At 43.7% G+C, this 16,708-nt stretch overlaps 1 long non-coding RNA gene across 1 annotated transcript in view; it reads left to right on the top strand.

Annotated features, from left to right (window-relative positions):
• LOC103794318 (uncharacterized) overlaps positions 1 to 15,078 on the top strand; it is a 190,718-nt gene extending 175,640 nt beyond the window's left edge. Inside the window, exons 3-4 of the long non-coding RNA XR_004727933.3 lie at positions 7,763 to 7,861; positions 11,741 to 15,078. This is a non-coding gene — a long non-coding RNA (uncharacterized LOC103794318). The remainder of the gene's footprint in view (positions 1 to 7,762; positions 7,862 to 11,740) is intronic.
• Positions 15,079 to 16,708: the final 1,630 nt, after the last annotated feature.

The raw sequence follows: 16,708 nt of genomic DNA, 5'->3' as shown, positions 1-16,708 counted from the left end.
CCCAGCTAATTTTTTGTATTTTTAGCAGAGACGGGGTTTCACCATGTTGACCAGGATGGTCTCGATCTGTTGACCTTGTGATCCACCCACCTCGGCCTCCCAAAGTGCTGGGATTACAGGCATGAGCCACCACGCCTGGCCCTTTTTTTTTTTTTTAACATATCACATGCTATTAAATTCCCTTACTATCCTTAAAGTACTCATTTTATATATGGGGAAAATGAGGATTGCTAAGATTAAATGATGTGTTGAAATATACACCCTAGCAAGAGCAGGGACTCAAACATGGAACCTCTCACTAAAACTTTATGTTTCCCCACCTGGGGAGCAAGGACCATATCTTATGCACTAACCTACTTAGTGCTTCATAAGAGTAGTACCTATTTTTGAATGGAATGAAAGGCCTTTCCTAATGATAAAAGCCAGCAGCATAAATCACATATAAGAGACACTCAGGGAAGAAACCCAATAGGGAGGGGATGTGGACCAAGGCTTTGTGGCATCTACTTTCTGTATATTTACTGATAACCTGCGAGGGTCAGTAAATCTTTCACCAGTAATTACAAAATAAGAACTTCAAATTCCAACAGGATCATAAACTTTATCTGCAAGCTTAAGGGAGGGAAATGATTATCCTAAAATGTTTGTACCTCACACTGAGATTCTTCCCTTCCATGTTCTTTGATATTCTTATTCCTTTATTCAACCATTTGGGAAATATTGATTGTTTGCTATGTGTCAGGCACAATTCCAGGCACTTTATCTACTCTCATTTTCTGCCACCATCCATTCATTCCACTATAAAGTCACTCATTATTTAACTGTGTGTAAGGCATGGAATTTGTCTTGTTCTACATTTTTATTGAAATTTCTCTGGAATAATTAGGGAAGAAAGGAAGAAACCTAGGGACAATTTTCCCAGCCAGCTGCAAGAGCCTGTTCTATTGGGGTGTTGGGTTTAAATGCCTATAGCAGTGAAAGGACCAGAGTGTCAGCCATGCCTTTACTGGTTGTATGATGTGGGGAAATCACTCACCTTTTCAGAACCTCAGTTTCATCCTCTGCAAAACAGGGGCCACATCATTTACTGCACAGGGTTGTGGAGGATCATACGGGAGGGAATTCAACTACGAGTGTCAGCACAAGGCCCACCATGCCAAAGCCCTCAGCCCCTCCACAGGGTGCTGATGTAAGTTCCCAAGCAGCCTTGTTCCTGCCAACAGCACCAGGCAGGCAGCTCACACTGGCATCTTGACAGCATCAGGCAGCACATGATCTCCCCTGGTCACCTCAGGAAGGCTTCAAGGCAGGGTTACATTCGGGCAAAGAGAGTCCAGTTGCAGCCTTCGTCTTTATCAGCCTGAGCAGCAACACAGTCTTGGGGGACAGGGCAGTGACATTCCAATTCTCTGAGAGCACACTCAGGGAGGGGATTCTTGGAAAGAAATGAGGGTGGCAGGGGTAGGCCCCTTTGCTGCAGCTTTTGCTGCTTCCCCTGCATTTCTCTTTTGGGGAATTTCCATTTGCATTTCCCTCTGTTTCCAAGGCCTCCTGGGAGAGGAGGAGAGGAGCTGCTTCTGTTTTCTGGCCTTTGTGATTCTGAAGAACAGTTGAGGCACCAAGGGGTTGGTGGGGTGGGTGGAGTTGTGACTGGGTTCCTGTGCCTCTCCCTGGGTGATCTACTTCTTGTGTCACAGGAAACCCTGACAGGGTAGGGGGAATCTATGGCTTCTACCATGTATGGAGGTGGGCAAACTTCCAGACATCTAAGATTGTTGTAAGTGAATGTTTGTGCTACCTTCCACCTAATTCATAGGTTGAAGGCCTAACCTCTAATATGATGATTAGGTGGGTCCTTTGGGAGATAATTCAGTTTAGATGAGGTTATAAGAGTGGAGCCCCCATGATGGGATTCATGCCTTATAAGAAGAGACTCTAGAGGGAAGCCTCTCTGTGTCATGAGAACATACAGTGATAAGATGGCTGTTTGCAAGCCAGAAAGTGGGGCCTCAACAGGAATGAAATCAGGCTACACCTTGGTCTTGGACTTCCAGCCTCCAGCACTGTGAGAAATAAATGTCTGCTGTTTAAGTACCCAGCCTGAGAAGACTAAGACAAACACAGAACAGAATTTTCAAGAGAAGCCAGGCATTCCTGCTTTTTGAAGTTCCCATCTGTTTTCCAGCTATAGAAACACCGCAGAGTGAATGCTAAGTATGTTTGCTGTGTAATTGCAAAAACCCTCATCTGGGAAAAGTCACAAACAAGCTACTTCACCTATTGCCTGACACCACAATGGCAGCTTCCCCCTTGGGTAATCTGGGATTGAAAATGTGTTCATTGTTATAAGCTCACCTAACGAACACCCAATTCAGCAACTGTGAGTAGTGCACTCTGTCCTTGCCCTTAATAAGTGAACAACCCAACTATCTTCTAGAAGGGTTGATCACTTTGCAATTTTGTAATAGAAACCCGCAAAGGTCATTAACATCAAAATAAATAAATAAATAAATAAATAAATAAAAGGAAAAAGAAACCTGCAAAGGAGACCTCCAATAATGAGAACTTCTTTGTAGCAGGGCCTAGGCCACTCATTCCATAGAGCTTGAAGTTCTCATAGGTCTTCAGATTGGTGACGGGAGAACCTGACTTTGAGCTTTGAGCTTTTTTAATCTCTCTAAAATGGGACAGAAAAATCTCAGCTCTGATATTCTCTGTGGGATTTTAGAACAACTTCCTTGAATCTCAGTTTCTCCATCTGCAAAAAGAAAATAGCCATAATACCTACTACCTCATAGGTTTCTGGTAAGGATGGAGTGAATAATGCCTATGAGGGTACCTTGCCAAATGTGCTACAGGTGTCATTTGTGTGTATTAGGGACAAAAACCCACCTTGAAGCTCGGACCTTTCATGGAAATTGCCCTTAACTGATTGGATGACCTTGGGCAAATTAAATGAACTCATAGGGCTCGGTTTCTCTTCCATGGGAGGTCATTTTGAGGTCTTTCAAAGGGTAGTGAGAATTAAGAAGGGCGCCCAGCACCGTGCCCGCCGCACACACACATGACGTTCAGTAGGTGGTTCTCTCCCCTGCACCGCGTCTGGACCTCATTTCTCCATAGAGGAGTGGGTGATAGGAATTTTCCAAATCTGTTCGATGTCCCCACTCCATCACTTCAAGAACTGGCCCATGACACACCCACAGTTTAGTGAAGTGCAGACTTGGAGAAACTTGGAGTAGAACGGAGCCCAAGGACCAGCCTCGCGCACGCGCGCCGCGGCTGTCGCCCGGAGCAGCGTCTGCTAGTTACCTCTCACCTACTTCGCCGCGACTCTGCGCGCGGGGTAACTCAAGGTCAAATTCCGGGCCCCGCGCGCTTGCGCGCCGCCCGCAGCCCGCCGCAGCTGGGCGTCCGGAGCTTCTATCTTGAGATGGTTTCGGTTCCGCTCTCAAATGGAGGGTGTGAGCTTTGCAGACGCACCCTAACTTCTGGGTATGGCTGGGCTACATTGGGCTCTCTGAGCTGCCACCCTGGCCCCGACGCTCCATTACCCCTCGTTCCGCCTCCTCCCATCTGTTGTCCCCCTCTCCCTTTTCCCACAGCTGGCCCCTATTCAGCTGTGCCGGTTGCCCCACAACCTTCTTCCCGCAAAAGGCAGAGGGGAAGGGAGCTAGGCCTATTCCAGACAGAGCTCCGGGCTTCCGAGTGGAGCACACGCCCGCGGAAGAGCCACGTGGGCGCAAACTAAATGTTCCCATTTCTGCTGGGGAAGGGCCAGACCTAACGACCAGGTTTCAAATGAGAAGGCGCACATTTTCTGGTTTTTGTCTTCCGGATGACTACGTTGAACACCGCCTGGGCTGCAGCGCGCCTCGGGGTTACTGTCGGGCACTCGGCGGGCAGGGCCGGCGCTGGGGCGGGGGAGGGCTTCTTCGCCCTCAGAAACCACATTCGCAGAAATGCTTTTAACTGTCTGGCAAGGTTTCGAGTTCCCAACCACAGCACCCTCAGTGATGGTTTTCAGAAGACCTTGTTAGCCCCTCTGCTCCAGAGATCCTCCCTTCTCTGACATCCCACCGATTTAGGAGCAGGAAAAACCATACTCCTGCAAAATACCTCTTCTTCCGGTGGCCTATATCCTTCTCTACCTACTTCGGGTCCCTGCAGTCCAGCAACAACCCCAAAGGAGTGAAGGGAGGAGACATCGGTTTGTCCAGGCTCTGCCACCGGTGGATGATTTGGAGTAAGTCCCTCTGCTTCTCCAGTATCATTATCTTCAACTGTAAAACATGAGGGTTAGTCTGAATGACCTCCAAACCCTTCAGCATTAAAGTTAGGTGATGAATCCTAAGATTTTGCAATTCTGTAATGTCATGTCTCCTCCATTTCAGATAGAGCCTGCAGGGAATATTGTTAAAGACAACTGCCACTAAAGTTACAAGTTTGTTCTGTGATTGGAGACTTCAAGGTTTTCCAGATTTGTTTGACACGATGCATAATTGTTTCAAGATATTAACATTTGGGCCAGGCACGGTGGCTCATGCCTGTAATCCCAGCACTTTGGGAGGCCAAGGCAGGCAGATCACCTGAGGTTAGGAGTTTGAAACCAGCCTGGCCAACATAGTGAGACCCGTCTCTACTAAAAATATAAAAATTAGCCGGGCATGGCGGCGCACGTCTGTGATCCCAGCTACTTGGGAGGCTGAGGCAAAAGAATCACTTGAACCCAGAAGGTGGAGATTGCAGTGAGCTGAGATCCTGCCACTGCACTCCAGCCTGGGCAACAGAGGGAGACTGCTTTTCAAAAAAAAAAAAAAAAAAAAAAAATATATATATATATATATATATATATTACATTCAAGGTTAAGAATGTAGGTCATTTCTCCAAAGGACTAACAGACTCGAGGGCACACACCCCAAATTATATTTCTTTGACTCTGCCATTGCCCCAAGTACAGTGAACAATGTAGAGCTGTTTCTTTTAATCTTAATGAATAAAAGAAAATTTGTGACTAGAAGGGATAAGAATCCTACGCTTTCATTTTAATATGAATAGAGTTTTAAAAAACTCACAAACAGATAAATGTATCACATGAGAAAGGCTGAACATAGAGAAGCAATGTAGAGCAATGTGATAAATTCTAAATGAGTCTATACATTTTGATAGAGATTAATGACCTGTAATTAGTTTTAAAAGAAACTACCAACATCATTATACGGAGAATGGATATAATGTACCAATAATTATGGAGTTTCCTTATATTTCTACCTTATGTAATCCTCATGATGATGCTGTGAGTTTAGTGAATACACAGTTATGGTTTCCATTTTAGAGAGGAAGAAACTGCAGCGTAGAGAAGTTAAGCATCTTGCCCAAGGTCATGCAGCTGGCATATGATAGAACTGAATCCAGCTGGGGGTGGTGGCTCACACCTGTAATCCCAGCACTTTGGGAGGCTGAGGCGGGCAGATTGTCTGAGGTCAGGAGTTTGAGACCAACTTGGCCAACATGGTGAAACCGCATCTCTACTAAAAATACAAAAAACAAATAGCCAAGTGTGATGGCACATGCCTGTAGTCCCAGCTACTCAGGAGGCTGAGGTGGGAGAATCCTTGAACCCAAGAAGCAGAGGTTGCAGTGAGCCAAGATCGCACAACTGCACTCCAGCCTGGGTGACAGAGCAAGACTCCATTTCAAAAAAAAAAAAAAAAAAAAGAACTGAATTTAGGGTTTCTAAGGCCAGACTTTCTGCTTTAGAAGAGTGTGTTTAGTAATAGATTTGTGTGTTAGAAGTAGGGAAGATGGGGAAGTGGAGAGATCAAATTTATCTGGAGGTAGAAGAGATGGGCATTTGTAAATATTACTGTTATAGCTAATGTTGGTTGAACTTTACAATGTTCCAGGTACTGGGTTAGCATCATGCATGCATTAATTTATTTAATTCTTCTAACAATTTTATGAGATAAATAGTATTGTTGTCTCTTTTTGTGTAATCAACAATACCGTTGATTAAATAAGAGAACTGAGTTGTCTAAATTCTCATAGGAAGTGGTGAAGCAAGGATTCATCCTGGGATTGACTCCAGAACTTAAGGCAAACCTTTGTTTTGTTTTACGGGTTTCCACTGGCTGAAAACCAAGGAAGAATCAGCAATGCAATTTGGGTTCAAGGAGCCAAAGGGACCTCAGATTTCACAACTAGAAATCCAGAGTAAAGAATATAGTGGGTGGTTTCTGTTTTCTGCTCAGATCCCACCTGGAAGGCTGGGCTCAGGTCTGGGCATCATGTATGAAGACATGGACATCTACATTAAGATGGAAGCCAGGAGCACAGCTTGGGGTTGTCCAAGATGCAACTGGCTCCCTCAGAAGGGAATTGCAGTAATTTCTGTCACCACCTTGGGATACTTCAGATTCATAAGACCAAGCATAACATATGAGGCAGTGCAGTGTAATGAAAACAGTGAGGGATTTGGCATCAGACTGACATGGTCCCATGGTCTTGACTCTGCTCACCCCTTTGCAACTAGATGACCTTGAGTGTATTCTTTAATTTATCTGGTTCTTAGTTTTCCAGTTATAAAATTGAGGGGAATCAGACCTACCCTGCAGTATTGCTGTGAGAATTAATTGAGATAATTTATTATCTCAATTAATAAATTATGGTTTAATAACTACCCTCAGCCAGGCGCAGTGGCTCGTGCTTGTAATCCCAACACTTTGGAGGCTGAGGTGGGCAGATCATGTGAGGTCGGGAGTTCAACTGGCCAACATGGTAAAACCCCACCTCTACTAAAAATACAAAAGTTAGCCTGGCATAGTGGCTCAAGCCTGTAATCTCAGCCACTCAGGAGGCTGAGGCATGAGACTTGCTTGAACCCGGGAGGCGGAGGTTGCAGTGAGCCAAGATTGTATGCCACTTCACTCCAGCATGAGCAACACAGTGAGACTATCTCCAAGAAAATTAAAAAACAAAAACAAAAAACCTCTCCTGTTTTCCATCTACATACAAACACAGATGAGAATGATTTAATCTCTGGCCAATAATTTAATGAAGTTCTTAAAAAGGATAGTTTTAAAATCTTTAGCAAGGCTTTTGAGTGACAGAGTAGTGGTCTTTAAAAGTTTAGCCAGGCTTTTCTTTTTTCTTTCTTTCCATTTTTTTTTTTTTTTAAGAGACAAGGTCTTGCTCTGTTGCCCAGGCTGTAGCACAGTGTTGTCATCATGACTCACTGCAGCCTCCACCACCTGGGCTCAAGCAATCCTCCTGTCTCAACATCCTGAGTAGCTGAGACCATGGGTGCATGCCAATGCACCTGACTAGTTTTTTAATTTTTGTAGAGACAGGGTCTCAATAAGTTACTAAGGCTGGTCTCGAACTCCTGACCTCAAACAATCCTCCCATCTCAGCCTCCCAAAGTGTTGGAATTACAGGTATAAGCCACTGCACCCAGCTGGCCACGTTTTTAAACAGCTGGTTAGAGAAAACTTAATGGATTTTTCTGCATTATGAAACAAGAATTTGGAGTCTGGGGCAATCTGGAGTGAAGGCTTAAGGAGGAAAGATAGTAGAGGCTATGGTCTGAATGCTTGTGTTTCCCCAAAATTTAGATGTTTCAACTTAGTCTCCAATGCAATAGTATTAAGATATGTGGCCTTTAGGAAGTGATTAGGTCATGGGGAGAGGTCCCTTATGAATGGGATTAGTGTCCTTATAAAAAGGCTAAGGGAGCTCATTTGTCCTTTCCACTATGTTAAGATATAGTGAGAAGTTACCACCTATGAATCAGAAAGTGGACCCTCACCTGAACCTGACCATGCTGGCACCATGATCTTGGACTTCTCAGCCTCCAGAACTGTGAGCAATAAATCTCTATTGTTTATAAATTACCCAGCATAAGGGATTTTGGTATAGCAGCCTGAATGGACTGAGACACTAGGAAAAAGGAAGAGAGGAGGATTAAGGAATTCAGCAGAAGGCCAGATCCTAAAACATGGGCCATGTCTAAGGCCTTAAAGAATAGACATGACTGATATTGAATTTAAAATTGATTGGGTTCTTGTAATGTAAAACCTTCCTTTTTCCAAAGATTACATAAATGTCACTATGTACATGAATGCCTTGGTAAATTTCCTGTGAATATTAAGTAAAACATCTGTGATATACAATGTGGAGAACAGCAAAACAATCCCCTACGAAAATAATTCTGAAGAAGCTGGTGTTGGGAGCCTGAGCTAATCAAGAAATATAAGGAACCCTTTGGAATTCCAAGAAGTCATGGGAAGATTATCTGGTTTACCATAATCCATAGAAAAGGAGGTCTAAACCATTTATCTCCATCTGAGGGTTCAAGACAACCCCAGCAGACATCTGAATTTCACATGTAAAGAACCTAGCATAGAGTAGGCACTTCAAAAAGTAGTAATTTAAACAATTTAATTGATCTAATCTTTATGGAGCGTTTTCGCATGCCAAGAACATTTCTTTACATATATAGCACTTTTAATCCTCATTATAACTGTATAGGCACTATTATTACCCTACTTGAACAATGCATACACTGAGTCACAGAGAACGTAGCACAGTTAGCAAGTGGTGGTGCCAAAGTTCAAATACAGGCAAATCTATATTCTAACTAATAACTATTCTGGTCTCTGTAACTGTAGCTGGCATTACTCTGCACTGCCAAGCTGATCCAAGCCTCCCTGTCCTCCAGGTTCAGACACAATTCTAAGCTTATTGACCACTGATTATGGAAGAGGTTCCACCAGGCTAGGAAGTTATCAGGAGGGGAGGAAGTGGAGAAGTAGCTTCAAGCCTGGAGGCTTTCTGCCCATGAAGCATGTCCAGTGTGGTCAAGAAAGACATCCTCTTCCCTGGCTGTTTGTTCCCTAAGCTAAAAATCATCTCAAGGAGATAGCCATGTGCAAAAAGTGATTGCTTACCTGGCAGCGATGTCCTGAGGGGGATGGAAGTAAACAGACTTTGGAGGGATGGGATACTTAGGATGGCTGGAGAGCAGCCCAGGGGCTCTAAGGGGACACAAGAGAGGGCGTGGCAAGGGAACAGGGATGTCACCAGGACACAGGGTCCCCTGAAGCCAAGGGAAGCAGTAGCTTAGTTGCTGGTAGGACTGCGCAGCTCTTTCCACTCCTAGCACCCACCCTCACTCCAGGTCCCTCCAGGCCACCTCAGATGGGCTCTTCAGGCCTTTGAGAGATGCCAAGGATCATAGAATTGGGTTGGAGGGAAAACACATTATGGAAACCTGGAGATGCCCCCTGCCCCTCCTCCACCGAAAAACAAAGCTCTTTGTGAGAACCATGCCCATAGATTACCATTTGTTGGAAGACCCAAAGAAAGATAAAGTAGTAAAACAGACCCAAGGTTGGAGACTATTGTTAATTGATTTCTCTAAGCCTCACTTTCCTCATGTATAAATGAGGATAATGACACCTACCTCACAGGGCTATTTATAAGATGAAATCAGAGAATGCAGGTGAGGATGCTTTGAAACTATAAATACCCTACAGAATGTTATTTGCAATGCTAATAAAAACAGCATTTGGAAGATTGTTCATAATCAATCACCTCAATTACCAGCAACATTTTGATAGTCAAAATCCAACCCCACCCCCAAAGAGAAATCAGTGTCCCCTCATCAAAACAGAAAAGAAGAACACTTCGATTTGTAATTGGTTTGCATCAGCTTATTCACAACAGATTATTCCATGATTTTTTTACACTAGATCTTTCTTTCCCCTGTGCTGCTAGCTGCAAAGAGAGATGAGATGAGCCATCTGGCTGATGGGGAAAGTACTTTCTTGTATTTAAAAGTACCTTCCTCATCCATCAAAGGGCTTCATGTGATTGGTTGCTTTTCTCACTTGCTCCCTCTTTTTTTTCTCTGGCAACTCTCTGTGCCTTTCAAATTGTAAATAATTTCCCAGACACAGATTACCTTCTCTTGGGCCCTTCTCCACCCATCCCATCAACTGTCCTTTAGCTACTGATGCATTTTTCTTCTCACATTCTGGCACCCCCAAGCTCCCAAATGAAGATATTTAATAGCCATTCCCGTTCTGTAACTAGAAATCAATATACTAAAGGAAAAATATAGATTTTGGGGATGGAACAAAAAGGTTCTAGGAAGCAGAACATCTGTCACCTTCATAAATTGTGCCAAAGCTTCTCAATGAGACAGTAAGTTCAGTTTCCCCTTTGATCTCTTTCACTTCATAGACATTAAAGGTAAAGGACCACGACTCTTTGTTTTGTCCTCATTTGCTAGATTCAGTTACCAAATACATTTACGGCAAATATAGAAATTTAAAAATCTACAACTTGGAAACATCAGTCATGAGGGCAGCATCACTAAAAGGCAAGTTAATTATAATTAGAGTATAAAAACTGTGGGCCTGAGGAAGAGAGACTATTCTTTTTAGAGTTGACATAAAGAAAGTCTATAAACTGATAAACACTCAGAGCAGTCAATGTAGATTATTTGATTCTCATATCTGCTGCTGCTTTGACTTCCACCAAGTTCACTCTTCCATCCATAACCAGGACTTAATAATAGCTATAATTATTAAATATTTGTTTTGAGCACTGGGCTAGCATCTTATATACTTTATCTCTTTCAATCTTCATAATATCTCATGAAGTGTCAGCCTTGAAGATGAGGAAGTGGAGGTGATGGGCTGTTTACAACTGTCTAACTCCAAAGTTCAGGCTTTGAAGTATCATTTAGAGTTCCTTCCCTCATTGCTGACACTGTATCTTCATTCAAATTTCCCCTCCATATTTGGTTTCTGTACTCCTCACTCTAATAAATTACTTTTATAAATATTGCTTTCTTGAGCAAAACCAATAGTTGTAATTATAATAAAAACAACAATATCAGTTATCATTGGAGGGTTTACCGAATGTCTGTCCCTGAACTAGACCCTCACAAACAGTTAAATTCAGATGTGAGGAATCCCATACTCACATCTATTCTTCATTATCATCAATGTGTCAGAAAATCAGGGAAGAAAAATAAGAGAAAAACAAAACAACATTGGACTGAGATTCAAAAGTCCTGGAATTCATTACTTGCAATATTCAAATAACAGCCACAGTCTGGCACAGTGGCTCAAGCCTGTAACCCTAGCACTTTGGGAGGCCAAGGTGGGCAGATCGCCTGAGGTCAGGAGTTTGAGACCAGCCTGGCCAACGTGGTGAAACCCCATCTCTACTAAAAATGTAAAAATTAGTTGGGCATGGTAGCAGGTACCTGTAATTCCAGCTATTTGGAAAGCTGAGGTAGAAGAATCGCTTGAACCTGGGAGGCAGAAGTTGCAGTGAGCTGAGATCATGCCACTGCACTCCAGCCTGGGTGACAGAGCAAGATTCTGTCTCCAAAAAAAAAAGGTCACTTTCTGTTTACTTCACAAAGTAATTACAAGGCTTAAATTAGATAATGTATTTAATCGTGCTTTGTAAACTGGTCATTTCTCTGCAAGATATTATAGCGAGCTATGTCAGTATTTAGTGTGATCTTGGCAAGGCATTATCTCTGAAGCTCAGCTTCATGAAGTGGGAATCACAGTTTCTACCACTCAAGGTTGTTCTGAGGATTAAGGACTGCCTGGTCCACAGGACAGGGTAATTGAATCTGTATTTCATCGATACTCTTTTAAAGTTTGTTTTCAAGACTGCCTTCTTTCTAAGTGCTTTTCTTTCTCCTCTTCCTAGTTCTTTTCTGGCAATTTCTTCCACTCTCATCCCTGAATTGAAGCACTCAGCTTTCTGGCCACCTCTGCATTTGTTACAGGATGGAAAGTCTTGACTGAGTTCTCTGGGTTCTTGGCACATTGAACAAAGAATCGAACAAAATGCATAAACAAAGCAACAAAAGAATGAAGCAATGAGAGAAGAAAGAAAGAATGCAAGTGCAGGTTTATTGAAGCAAAAGCACACATTCCACAGAGTGGGATCAAGCTCCAACAAGTGGCTCTAGAGCCCCAATTACAATGTTATTCTATTTGAGATGGAGTGTCACTCTGTCGCCCAGGCTGGAGTGCAGTATCATGGTCTCAACTCACTACAACATCTGCTTCCCGGTTCAAGTGATTCTCCTGCCTCAGCCTCCCGAATAGCTGGGATCACAGGTGTGCACCACCGCACTGGGCTAATTTCTGGTTTTTGTTTGTTTGTTTGTAGAGACGGAGTTTCACCAAGTTTGCCAGCTGGTCTTCAATGCCTGGCCTCAAGTGATCCGCCCACCTTGGCCTCCCAAAGTGCTGAGATTATAGGTGTAAGCCACCAAGCATGGCAGAATTACAATCTTCTTTAAGGTTTTTATTAAACTAAAAGAATTTGGTAACACACCTAGGTGCCCTTTAGAGGCCTCCAATTGGCTTCACCCTATGAAGAATTGGCCTATGGCCAATCAGAGTCTGAAGTGGAGACTTGGCATGTGGTCAATCAGAGGCTAAAGTGGAAACTTCTATCTTGTTATCACAGGAGTGAGGATGTGGCCTGTGTGCTGCTTAATCTTGCCTAGAACTGGCTGCATCTGCTGTTTTTTGCGTCTGCCTTAACCCTTGGTTACCCTAATTCCCTATTTTCCTGCCTCACATTCACTTCCTTAAGGAGCTAACTGGCACACAGAAGCCTATCGCCTGACCTAGAAGACTCCCAAATCTCTAGTCTGTGCTGCCAACCTCCCCAGTTTCTAACTTTTCTCTTCTCTGAGATCTTCTAGCCCCATACTTGGGATCTTGTTAAAATTCAGCTTCTGATTTAGCAGGACTGGGGTTGAGCCTGATTTTGCATTTCTAGTCAGCTTCCAGGTGATGTCCATGCTGCTGGCCTATGAACTACACTTGAGAAGTGAGAATCTAGCTTAAATGCTACACCAGAAATCACCTGACCAGCATCACGCGAATCCTGTAGTCTTCACAGCAGTTTACTGGATCTTTTCAGCAAGGCTGTCATAGGCTCTTAACTCCCTGGACCTGTGTGACAGAAGCCACTATCCTCCTCCTAATTCCATCTCTTTCTCAATGGTGATAGAGCCTCCTTTACCCCCATTTTTAGCCAGGCACTTGGCCATCCGGAATAAAATGTCCTTGTCTTCTGTCCAGCTAGGAATGGCCATGTGACTACTTCTGGGTATAAGCAGAAATGGTTTGTGACACTTTCAGAAAGTTTCCTTAAAGGGAGGGAATAGGCGATTTTCTCTCCCTTTCTTCCTTCCTGTTGGTTGCAAGAGTCATGGTGACTGAAGCTCAACAGTCATCATAGGCCAAGAAGTGGATGTGGCAAGCAGGGCAGTAGTATGGGGCAAACCTGGCTACTCCAGACCTCTTTCACATGAGGGGGAAATACAAGGCTTTTTCACTCAAACCGCTGATATTTGGGGTTCTCCATTTCTCATAGTTTAATACTAATAGATGCTGCTCACTAATAAACTCCCCTCCGTGTCTCTGTCCGGCAGAGCCAGCTCGAGCATTCCACTTAGTCTCTAAGGGGTATGAGTTTCAGCACTCCCCAGCCTCTACCTGAGTCCTTCCCTCACCCCCAGGTTGTTTTTGTTTGTCTTTGAGATGGAGTCTCACTCTGTCACCAGGCTGGAGTGCAGTGGTGCAATTTTGGCTCACTGCAACCTCTGCTTTCCAGGTTCAAGCGATGCTCCTGCCTCGGCCTCCCTAGTAGCTGGGACTACAGGCGCCTGCCACCACGCCTGGCTAATTTTTTTGTATTTTTAGTAGAGATGGGGTTTCACCATGTTGGCCAAGCTGGTTTTGAACTCCTGACCTCAAATGATCCTCCCATCTCGGCCTCCCAAAGTGCTAGGATTACAGGCATGAGTGATTGCACCCAGCCTGCCCCCTTCCTTTTTAGCATGTTTCAGCTTCTCTTTGAAAAAGGATGGGAGGCTGGAGGTAGAGCCCCACCTTGAATCACAAAACTGAGGCCACATGTGGAGTCTATCAAAGCAAATCAACCGGGTGAATCCGTTCGTTAGGGCTGCTGTAATACAGTATCACAGAATGGGTGGCATAAGCGACTCACAGTTCATGGAAGTCCAAGATTGAGGTGTGGGAGTTTGGTTCCTCCAGAGGCCTGATTCCTTGTCTTGCAAATGGCCACCTTTTTGTGGTGTCCTCACATGACTTTTCCGTTTTGTGAACTTTCCCCTGGCGTCCCTCTGTGGACTGCCCCATTAGATTGGTTGGGGGCTCACCCTACCAGCCTGATTTGAATTTAATTACTACTTTAAAGGCTCTATCTTGAAATAAGTCACTTTCTGAAGTCCTGGGTTTAGGACTTCAGCATATGAGTTTGGAGGAGAGGGACGAAGTTCAGCCCATGACACAGGGAGAACCCAAGTAATGGTTGGCATCGCGGGGCCTCCATACCAGCCTCAGTGCCCAGCTCTAAGGCTCTGTTTACATAAGAGAAAAACTTGTTTTAGATTATGCCTTCAAGGTCAAGTTTTGTTCACGGCAGCCAAATACAATCTCTAACTGTACAACTGATTTCACTTCATTTTTTTGTGTTTGCTCCTCTTTCTTTGAGTCCTTTATGGACTAGGGCCATCTCTTGCATTAGAACAGGTTATTGGACTATGCTGGTCTGTGTATAGGTAATGATAGGTAAGTGTTTTAGGCTTATTAACTAAAATTTCATCTTTAAGATGACAAATTCCAGGCAATTAGAGGGCATCCCAAATCCATTAAGTTGAATGATTCTGATTCTCTGCCACAAGATCATCTAAGTTTTACTTTAATCTGACTTTCAAAAATTTCTCTGGCTAAGAATCCAAGTGAGTTATCATATGTGAAATAATGATTTAAACATTGCCTTCATGAACTTCAATATTTGTGTATATAAGTTTTAAATAGTCACATAAGCCCTAACATTGAAAGTAAGATCCAATATAATCATCACTTATTTCTTTGAAAATTAAGGTTCATTTCTAAGGCTGGAAATTCAAATGATACAGAAAGAGGTTTTGACAGTTCTGCTGAAATGTATCTGTAGAAACTTCTGTTTTGAATAAAGTGAATTATTGTTCATCGATATTTTACTGGAGCCCCATCAGCATCTTCCTGATAACTGCATACTTCTGTTTATGCTTGGCTTCAGTAATGCTGAGCTACCTCACAGCAGGGCTTTGCTGAAATACTAATACTATGATTGGCATGCATTTTGGAAATGTAAAGTGCTACCCAAATGCACAAAACAATAGCATGGCACCATCTAGGCAAAAATATGCTGTCTGATGCAACCTGGAAGAGGCATTGAAGTATTATAAAAAGTCATCTAGCTGTGTTCAATGTGCAGCCAAAGTTAAAATTCTAGATGTGTGTTTTCGAGATACCATGAGACAAATTATTTTACTATTTTATTTTAAATTGTTATTTTCTAGTAGTGTATAGTTTTGTCTGTAATTTAAACAATAATTCACTTAGGAGTATCAAATTCATAGTTAGTAGAATCATTCGTACAGAATCAACTATTTTATTATAAACGTAAAAATTTAAATAGTTAAAAATTAGTATTAACAGTTTATAGATGGGTTGTTATTTATGAAAACAAATGTTAAAACTATTAAGACAGAAATTAGAGCCTGATCTCTCTCCAAATAAAGAATTCTTTGAGGCCAGGAGTGGTGGCTCACACCTGTAATTCCAGCACTTTGGGAGGCTGAGGCAGGCAGATCACCTACCTGAGCTCAGGAGTTTGAGACCAGCCTGACCAACATGGAGAAAACCCACCTCTACTAAAATACAAAATTAGCCGGGTGTGGTGGCACATGCCTGTAATCCCAGCTACTTAGGAGGCTGGGGCAGGAGAATTTCTTGAACCAGGAGGCAGAGATTGCAGTGAGCTGAGAATGCACCATTACACTCCAGACTGGGTGACAAGAATGAGCCTCCGTCTCAAAAAAAAAAAAAAGCTTTGATTTCCTAGCAACACAGAGTTTCTCTCTCTGTCTCTGTCTCTTTCTTTCTTTCTTTCTTTCTTTCTTTCTTTCCTTCCTTCCTTCCTTCCTTCCTTCCTTCTTTTCTTTCTTTCTTTCTTTCTTTCTTTCTTTCTTTCTTTCTTTCCTCCCTTCCCTCCCCTCCCCTCCCCTCCCCTCCCCTCCCCTCCCCTCCCCTCCCCTCCCCTCCCCTCCCCTCCCCTCCCCTCCCCTCCCCTCCCCTCCCCTCCCCTCCCCTCCCCTCCCCTCCCCTCCCCTCCCCTCCCCTCCCCTCCCCTCCCCTCCCCTCCCCTCCCCTCCCCTCCCCTCCCCTCCCCTCCCCTCCCCTCCCCTCCCCTTCCCTTCCCTTCCCTTCCCTTCCCTTCCTTTCTTCTTTCTTTCTTTCATCTTACTCTGCCACCCAGGCTCACTATAGCTTTGACGCCACCAGCCCCAAGTGCTCTCTTCCCTCCTCAGCCTCCCAAGTAGCTGGGACTACAGGTGTGTATCACCATGCCTGGCTAACTTTAAAAAAATATTGAGTAGATATAAGATCTAGCTGTGTTGTCCAGGCTGTTCTCAAATGCCTGCATTCAAACAATCCTCCCCTGTCTCGGCCTCCCAAAGTACTGGGAATACAGGCATGAGCCATTGCTCCTGGCCCAGTTCATTCATTAATTCAACAAATATTTAGACGACTATTATAAGCCAGGTATGAGGAAAGGAACGAAAGAGAGGTGTAAGAGAGG

This window comes from Callithrix jacchus, chromosome 1, assembly GCF_049354715.1.
Source record: "Callithrix jacchus isolate 240 chromosome 1, calJac240_pri, whole genome shotgun sequence".
NCBI lineage: Eukaryota > Metazoa > Chordata > Mammalia > Primates > Cebidae > Callithrix > Callithrix jacchus.
This window is presented reverse-complemented; position numbering and strand designations above follow the sequence as displayed.